Genomic DNA, 9,343 nt, shown 5'->3' with positions numbered 1-9,343 from the left:
CATGCCAGCAGAAGGTAGGCACCGAATAAGGAATGCCTGGTGGTCTTGCTTAAGATATATATTTTTTGGGCCACGTCCCGTACTAGATGACGAGACATATTACACGCCGGCACCTATGCCAACTTCTGTGACAGCATACTTGCCAGATCCCATACCAGTACCCAGACCAGCAGGCATTCCAGATGATATGCCAGGACCCATGACAGCTCCCATGCCAGATCCAATACCACTACCAGTGCAAGATTCCATGTCAGCGCCTATGCCAGGACCCATGCTAGACCCCATGCTGGTTCCCATGTCTGATTCCATTTCGAATTCCTTGTCAGCAACCTATTCAGATCCCATGCCAGTACCCATAGAAGTCCCTATGCCAGCTTCCATGCCACCAACCAAGCCAGACCCCATACAAGCACCTATATTAGATCCCATGTCAGATTCATTGCCATACCCCATTCCAGCTCCAATGGCAACACCTATATCAGATTCAATAACAGCACCCCTGCCAGATCCTATACAAGCTTCCATGCCATCACCCATTCCAGATTCCTTGCGAGAACCCATGCTAGCTCCAGTGTCTGATGCCATGCCGGCTCCCATGTCGGATTCCTTGCTATCACCCATGATAGATGCCTTGTCAGAATCCATCTCGCCAACCAAGCCAGACCCCATACCAGATTCCATGCCGGATTCCTTGCCATCACCCATGCTAGATGCCTTGTCAGATTCCATGCCACCAACCAAGCCAGACACCATACCGGATCCCATGCCTGCTTCCATGCCGGATTCCTTGGCATCACCCATGCTAGATGCCTTGTCAGATTCCATGCCACCAACCAAGCCAGACCCCATACCAGATCCCAGGCCTACTTCCATGCCGGAATCCTTGCCATCACCCATGCTAGATGCCTTGTCAGATTCCATGCCACCAACCAAGCCAGACCCCATACCAGATCCCATGCCGGATTCCTTGCCATCACCCATGCTAGATGCCTTGTCAGATTCCATGCCACCAACCAAGCCAGACCCCATACCAGATCCCATGCCTGCTTCCATGCCGGATTCCTTGCCATCACTCATGCGAGATGCTTTGCCAGAACCCATGCCATCTCCTATACCACCAACTAAGCCAGATCCCATACCAACATCCACATCATTTTCCATGCTTACTTTCATGCAAGATTCCTTGTCATCACCCATGTCAGATGCCTTGCCATCACCCAGGCCATATCCCGTGCCGGCTCCCATGTCACCAACCAAGCAACATCCCATACCAGCACCCATATTAGATTCCATGCCTGCTTCCATGTCAGATTCCTTGCCATTACCAATATTAGCTCCAATGGTAACACCCATGCTAACTCCGATACAAGATTCCTTGCCAGTTCCCATGCCAGAAACCAAGCTAGATCCCATGTCAAATGCCTTGTTAACGCCCATGCTAGATCCCATCCAAAATCCTTTACCAGCGCCTATGCGAGATCCCTTGATAACTCCTCTGCTAGCATCATCGATGGAAGATCCCATGCCTGAATCCTTGCCAGGTTCCATGCCTGGACCATCATTGGAGCACTTAGCAACGGAAGATGAAAATGAGGAAACAACAACGACGTGTTGGTCTTGTTTAAGGTATATATTTTGTGTTCTTTGTTGTTGTTTGAGGCGTAAGTAGTATAAATATTGTACTTCTAAGAGCCATTTTCAGATAGATTGCCCTCCGAGTGTTCCCATGTTTCTCTCCCCACTTGTTCATAGTAAAGCTTCTGTTAGAGTAATAGTAATTTATATACACTCCTTAATTTTACCTATCATCAAATCTTTCATTTTATTTGGCGACCTGTTTCTTTATGTTCTAACAATATGTCTGAATATCACGCTCCGTCCCTTGGTTCCACTCAATATAGCGATAAATAGACACTTGTGGTCGCGTTTTCCATTTAAATATTTTGTTTCCCGATAGGCACATCACGCTTAGAAACGTTTGGACCTGTACATTATGAATTAATTATATCTTTATGGCCATACAATAGGAAAGAGATTTACGTTTTTTCTTAGTTTTTTTTTCTAACCTCAGTCCTAAGAAATCCTTTTTTCTCTTGCTGTCACTAGAGTGCACTGAAATTAATGTTTGGATGGCAATGGACTTACTGTAAGGTAAGTTCATACATTTGCTTTGTTTTCTTGAATGTAGTTAGTAATTATGAATGGCTAGCAGTTTTTAAAATTATGTGATATTTTGTCTGAAACTACATTAACTCCCTCAAAATCTGTGCTTCAGTGGCTGACCATGACAATATCTTTGAAAAATATTGGAGTGCAGGAGGTCAAGTGACTTTATTGTCAAACGCCTGGTATTAGAAAACAACAGCAACATTAAAAACTCCATCCTAGCTTTCAGTTTAATAAGGAAACATGGTAAAAATTTTGAAATATTTTTTTCTAAACTCAGTGTTTTAATATATATTATTTTAATGTACCGAAGCACATATGATATTTCCATGCAGATATTCTGCGTCATCATACGATGAAAGAGTAATGGAACGAAGAAAGATTCTCTCCGGCGCCGGGATTTGAACCCGGGTTTTCAGCTCTACGTGCTGATGCTTTATCCGTTAAGCCACACAGGATACCCAACCCGGCGTTGGACAGAATCGTCTCAGTTTAAGTTCCAACTCTTGGGTTCCCTCTAGTGGCCGCCCTCTGCACTACGTCATAGACGTCTATGAACGTAGGACTGAAGTCCACACATGTGCTGAGGTGCACTCGTTATGAGTGACTAGTTGGTAGGGATCCGACGGAATAATCGCCGTCTTAAATCACGAAGTGATTTACGCATATCATATATATTATTCTAATGTACCGAAGTACATATGATATTTCCATGCAGATATTCTGCATCATAATACGATGAAAGAGTAAGGGAATGGAGAAAAATTCTCTCCGGCGCCTGGATTTGAACCCGGGTTTTCAGCTCTACGTGCTGATGCTTTATCCACAAGAGCTGAAAACCCGGCGCCGGAGAGAATTTTTCCTCTGTTCCATTACTCTTTCATCGCTAATGTTTTAAGGTAAAATTATGACCACTTAACCAAACCGAACTAATTGCCAATAATGCGGGAATATATTCGTATATTTCCCAGCAACTCTCACCACTATCCACCACTTGAAATGGACAGAGGTGAAATTAACTTCGGGCGTCATATTTTCTTTTTTTTATGTACAGTGAATGGATTATTCTATAAACATTCAGATTCCTGCTTAATGTTAATTAAATAAAAATAGATAAGCAATGAGAAAATAAAACTTTAATACAAAAAGAAAAGCAATAGGAAAATTCATTGCAAATGCTACTTGCGATGTTGAGGAGGGAGGATGGCTTTAATATGGTGGAAAACCATTGAATGAAAAATAATGTTTTTGCTGTAAAATACACTTTAATATGTGAGAAATATATATGGCTTGAAATTTAATGAGGATATATGCCCTTGCCATCTACTGCAGCGCTATCTTTAAAACTATGATGCATAGGGTTTTCAAAGAACAAGAATGGTTAAAATGTGGTGGAAAACGAGTGAATTTTTAAAAAGAAAAATTCTTTGTTTAATATAATCTTTTAAATTTCAAAATTTCATCGCACAAAATTTCATGCACATTTATATAACCCTTTAGGCTGTCATTTTTAAAGCACAGAGTTTTTAAATTACACTAAATTTTAATTGCAATTTCTGGTAACTTCAATTTTTTGCTTCATTCTCATACAAAGAGTGAATATTTTTATATCTTCGAACTATTAATACATGGATTTTATTTGAAACACACATTCTTAGATAATTAGGAAACGTTCTGTGTAACAAAGATTTGTTATTTTGTTGCATTTGATAAAATAATATCCTCACATGTTTCTCTAATGGTATCTCCAAAATTGATTCTTAAGATGTATTCTTTATTTTCACATTTTGAAAACGAATATCAAATTTATGATACAACCATTTTAAAGAATGTTCTTTTAGGAGTAAAATGACAAAGAGGTTTTGAACTTATCTTAAAAATGGCTCAGATATATTCACTATCGTGACCTACAGTGCCTTGATACTCCCCCCCCCCCAACATTTCTGCCCCAATTATTTTTACTAAACTCAAATGGGCGACTCCAAAATGAATATAGATTGTTAGTTGAGAGGTTTGAGAGAAATAGACCTTTGGGAAGGCCGAGACATTGATTAGAGGATAATATTAAAATGGACTTGAGTGATGTGGCATATGATGGTAGAAATTGGATTATCTTGATGAGGATAGAGGCCGATGATGAGCGTATGTGACGGCGGCCATGAATCTCTGGGTTCCTTAAAAGTCATAAGTAAGTAAGTAATCTCAAATTTAAATTGTTGCAGCAATGATATTTATATATACAAAAATGAAGAAATTATCATAAAATAGGTAAGAATTCAATTTATACAACATTAACTCATTTCGGAAAAAAAGTGATGTATCTGATTTTGCAACTACACGTCTAAATTAAAGTATTAAATATGTTGTTGTTGTTGTTGTTATCTAATGCCGGGCTTTGGCAACGAAGCCATTAGCGTTCTTGCTCTCCAATATTTCTCTGTGGTGGATCCATCAGGTAGAACTTCACAGATTAGCATAAGTGTAACCGTTTTTTAAGTGGGCACCAATTTTTTGTTTGTAATGGTGGTTACATCACCCACTCACGTAAACCCCCAGTATGACTGGAAGGCCACACCTGTCGTTGGTTAATGGGTCCATCGGACCTGGCCGGGAGAGTTTTAGAGTCCACCGACCTTTCTCACAAGTACCACTTGTGGAACATTTCTACGCAGTGGCAGGCCAGCGTAAGAGATGAAATAGCATTTCCTCTATTCCTGATGGTGTGTTTATACCGCCAATACTCGGTCCCCAGAGCCTCATCTGTAAAAGCAGGTTGCACCACGAGCAGGTTGAGGTTGGGTTTTGGATAGGAGAGGTTATGGAATGCACTTCACTGTCCCTTGCAACCCAGTATTAAATATTTAAGCCAGTATAACTGATTCAGTGAGAATATCAATTCAGTTCCAGAGGGAGACGAAGACAAGAGTCACTACAGAAATTAAAAAATATATTACTATTAAGCACACGTTAGTGAGTAGCTGTTAACCGTTTTCGGAAATCACAGCACACTTAAACTTTGAGATGAGTGCAGCAAAATTCATTTTTAATAACAATTATTTTCTTTTTATTTTGGTACATTGAAAAGGGTGAACTATCTGATTATGGCTCTTAAGTCGTTTCATTGTAAAAACAAATAGAAAACAACAATTTATATTAGCAGCAATAGCAGTAGTAGTTGCAATAGTAGTAGTAGCAGCAGCAGCAGCAGCAGCAGCAGTAGTAGTAGTAGTTGTAATACTCTTTATCTTCTGTCTATCCTATTCCTGATAACTATGCAATACTTGTGTACATTATTCTTGTTTAGAAACACTCTCGGCTACAATCCAACTAATCCTCTTCTACTGTCATTGCTATCTTCTATTACTATTATCCCTAATTTTTTATCTTCAAGCATATTTATCTCTGACTAAAATTCACTAATTTTTACGTATCTATATTCCACGTTTTACTGTACTACATTATTTTCCCTATTTTTCACTTACATTTTCTCAGAATTTTACTCTTGCATTCATTCAATGTTACAAAATTCGAATGTTTGTAGTAACTTCCTTAGTAGTCTTCTTCAATTCACTTATATCTCTTTCTGTTTCATTGGTATATCTTCTCCCTACTTGCACTCACTTTCATTTATTGTCTACTGCACTTCCCAGATTCTTCCTCTCTGTACTACATAAAACACTCAGTGTTGGTTATTTACCATTTATGACTTATTTTAACTCGCTTTACTAATTTCCCTTTCACTGGTTTATTCTATGCGTCTTCTCCTTAACACTTAACTAATTATTCCTAGATCTTTTCCTCAGCTCCACTTCAGTTACACTTAACGATCGAATCCTCACATTTCAGTTCTCTAGATTAGCTCGCTCAAATTACACCACTGAAATTTATATTAGAGCAAAGGATTTTAATGAATGACATCTGAAAAACAGAGATTTTTGAAAAGTAAAAGGACGATTTCTAAGAAAATATCCCAATGTTCCCGTTCTACATAGAAACAGATAATAAGTACATTTAAATTTAGTGATACCAAGGAAAAACATAGTTTAGGCTCTTTCTCAAGTTCGCACCATTTGTATCAATGTATTTAGAGCCAACTGAAATTAGTTATACATCTTGATTACACAATTTTTTAACACTGTATCACTTCGGAATATGTATGATAAGAACTTTGTGTTAAATATTAACGTACCTTGTTAACATGTTTCGAGCTATTTTCAGTAATCTTCGGAACTGGTCGTTGTTGGTCTTGGCGCCTCTTGTTTCCTGTGTTGGTGCGTTCGTAGTGTAGAGTCAAAGAGTGTATGTGTTTTGAAATTGAGTTGTGTGTTGACTCTACACTACGAACGCACCAACACAGGAAACAAGAGGCGCCAAGACCAACAACGACCAGTTCCGAAGATTACTGAAAATAGGTCGAAACATGTTAACAAGGTACGTTAATATTTAACACAAGGAAGTTCTTATCATACATATTCCGAAGATGAAATTAGTTGTACAATCTATTCCACTCTACAAAGATGTTTTTTTAAAATAAAGGTTAAGTAACTGTATTAGATGTAGTGAAACCGTTGAAAGCATACAGTTCGTACAGTTTATTTTTGCAAATTAAATAAGTTACAAAGAATAAAGAAAAGGGACTCTGTCAACTTCCCTTTACTATCATAACTAGTTTCAGAAAACTTACAAATCATTTTTATTGAACATGAGTTCCGTAGTATTTTATAATTTACGAAATATCATGCAATACTCGCAGATCAATGTTTTAAAAAATTACCCATCCATGGAGCACCACAGCGAACTCTGAGCAGCCGTTACAAAAACAATTAGATATATAGTTAAATATAAATTATTTACATAATTATGAGAAGAAAACAGCGTCCAGAATTTTCTTTGAATATTAGGCCTATTTGGATTAAAAATCATTTAAAGTAAGTTGATAAATGTCTTTGTCATGTTTTTTTTTTTTTTTTTTTTTTGGAAATGTGTAAATTAAAGGGAACAATTAAAGAGCGATTAAAACTCATAAATGTAATTTCGGACTAACACTGTTATATCAAAGGCAACTGAAGCATGTATCCTTTCGAGAAACGCTAATAAAAATAAATTATTTGCGTTTATATAATCTAAATGGTTACTGTACCAATATTTTAAGTATAACACTGGATGTTACTAAATGTTGCCGATATTAAATTTACATTGTACACAAAATATTGAGTTGTCTTGCAATTTATTTCATTATACGTCTAAAATTTACTGCATAAATAAAGAACATACGAAATGGCTTTGGGCAGATGGTAGGTGCCTGAAATAATATACAATAATCGGCATTAATATAACAACATTAGAGGGAAACCAAGAGTTGGAGCTTAATCTGAGACGATTCTGACCGGCGTCGGAGTTGTATCCGGTGTGGCTTAGTGGATAAAGCATCAGCACGTAGAGCTGAAAACCCGGGTTCAAATCCCGGCGCCGGAGAGAATTTTTCTCCGTTCCATTACTCTTTCATCGTAACATTAGAACAGTTAAATAAGTTCTTGTCAGCTACACAATGTAGTTTCCTATTCGTATCCATTACGCCTACATGAGTGCATATGTACTGTAAATATGTGTGAAATAATTTTGAAAAGACCAATTTAATAAAGGCAAATTCTAGAAAAATTAAATCTACAGCTACAATGGTAATCGCACCTTAAATACAGGAAGATAAAACAGTTTTATAATATTATAAAATTAGTATAATGTTTGAATGTTCTTAAATCATAATTTCATTTTCCTGATAATATTAAACGCTTTGGCATATCATAGTGTTATAGAAGTTTCCCGTTTTCTGAATTACTGTTGTGAACACTGCATCTTGCTAACTGAGAATTAACTGCATTCTGCTATTGACTTCTCGTGCCGTCGTAGTTCTGTAGCTAAAATTGCCCTCAATTCCACACAAGCTTCTATTCAGTAAAATTTGTAATTTTTATTTACCTTACTCTAAATTACTGTACTTCCTTGATAATTAATCTCTTAGTATTAAATCTCGAAAAATTTATTGCTATATAACCCTAATCAATAGGGAAAACTCGGCTAATTTCGATACACGGATAATTTCCTGGTATTTATTTTTAAATTTACCATGAAATTATACTAGAAATAAGTGTAACTTTGGTGACATATGTAAGTGACAGAAGTTGTACTATAAAATAGATTTTGTTCACTGCGCTCTTGCAATAACATGAGCGGTTCTTTTGGAAATTATTTCGAGAGTTGTGAGATTTGTAGCTTTGAATTTGTGAGTGAATACAACATCCGATTTCCTTTGTTAAATGAAGAATATTTGCTGCTTTTTGTGGTCCAAATAATTTTAAATGATAAGTATTACCATTGTATACATCTTCGTGAAAAATATATGCTTATCAATGCACTGATTATGTAGCAGTCTTATTTTGGGATGTTATTTTCTTAGCGTTTTTCTCATTCCACAAGACCATTTTTTTCTTTAAATTTCTTTATGGTATAACAATACTGTCTGGTGGAAAAAATAACAAATGCATGCAACGTACTTACAGATTACAGGTAATCAGGGTCAAACGTAGAAAGAAATACAACAAAAATTATATGAAAGGGTCATTGAATATGTTTTGAACAAAGGAAAACTGCTGTATCTAGGACCAGGACCAGGGCCAGGGCCAGGACCAGGACCAGGGCCAGGGCCAGGACCAGGACCAGGGCCAGGGCCAGGGCCAGGGCCAGGGCCAGGGCCAGGGCCAGGGCCAGGGCCAGGGCCAGGACCAGGGCCAGGGCCAGGGCCAGGGCCAGGACCAGGGCCAGGACCAGGACCAGGACCAGGGCCAGGGCCAGGACCAGGGCCAGGGCCAGGACCAGGACCAGGGCCAGGGCCAGGACCAGGACCAGGACCAGGGCCAGGGCCAGGGCCAGGACCAGGACCAGGACCAGGACCAGGGCCAGGACCAGGACCAGGGCCAGGGCCAGGGCCAGGACCAGGGCCAGGACCAGGACCAGGGCCAGGACCAGGACCAGGGCTAGGGCTAGGGCCAGGGCCAGGACCAGGACCAGGACCAGGACCAGGACCAGGACCAGAGATAATACATAGGCTACTTCTTTCAATCTCCCTTTTTCTCTAATATTCACTAAAATCTTAATTTCACTTTGTCTATACATTATCATA

Source organism: Periplaneta americana, chromosome 13 (genome assembly GCF_040183065.1).
Source record: "Periplaneta americana isolate PAMFEO1 chromosome 13, P.americana_PAMFEO1_priV1, whole genome shotgun sequence".
NCBI lineage: Eukaryota > Metazoa > Arthropoda > Insecta > Blattodea > Blattidae > Periplaneta > Periplaneta americana.
This window is presented reverse-complemented; position numbering follows the sequence as displayed.